Here is a 421-nt window from a genome sequence, read left to right as displayed (position 1 = left end):
CCCCCGCACAAAGCTCACAAACACTAGTGATTTGATTAACTCCATAATTAGCCAAAGAGTACACTTTCATCATCAAAGCTTGAAGTTGAGCAGCTATAGCAGTAGCTGTATCCACTTCCAGAATTCCTTCTACCTTGCCTTGTAACGTTATTTACATAGGATTCTGGTATTCATTAGTTGTCATTAGCTCAATTAACTCATAATCTTTGTTATAGCTTTTGGCCCATAAGGCTCCACTAGATGCTGCATCGAGCATAGGTTTAGACTGTGCGCCTAAACTATTGTAGAAATAGTTTATAATCATCCAATCAGGAATTGCATGGTGTGGGCACTTCCTTAGCCTCTCCTTATATCGATCCCAAGCCTCACACAGAGATTCTCCAGTTTGTCGTGCAAATTGAGTAAGAGCATTCCTGATTGC

The 421-nt window shown here is 40.6% G+C and overlaps 1 non-coding gene across 1 annotated transcript; it reads left to right on the top strand.

Moving 5' to 3' along the window:
- The first annotated feature begins 314 nt into the window (after positions 1 to 314).
- Positions 315 to 421, top strand: LOC141699353 (small nucleolar RNA R71). The gene has a single exon (XR_012565822.1). It is a non-coding gene; the product is annotated as a small nucleolar RNA R71 (small nucleolar RNA).

Source organism: Apium graveolens, chromosome 11 (genome assembly GCF_009905375.1).
Source record: "Apium graveolens cultivar Ventura chromosome 11, ASM990537v1, whole genome shotgun sequence".
NCBI lineage: Eukaryota > Viridiplantae > Streptophyta > Magnoliopsida > Apiales > Apiaceae > Apium > Apium graveolens.
The sequence above is the reverse complement of the archived record's forward strand: the minus strand, read 5'-3'. Positions and strand labels throughout refer to the sequence as shown.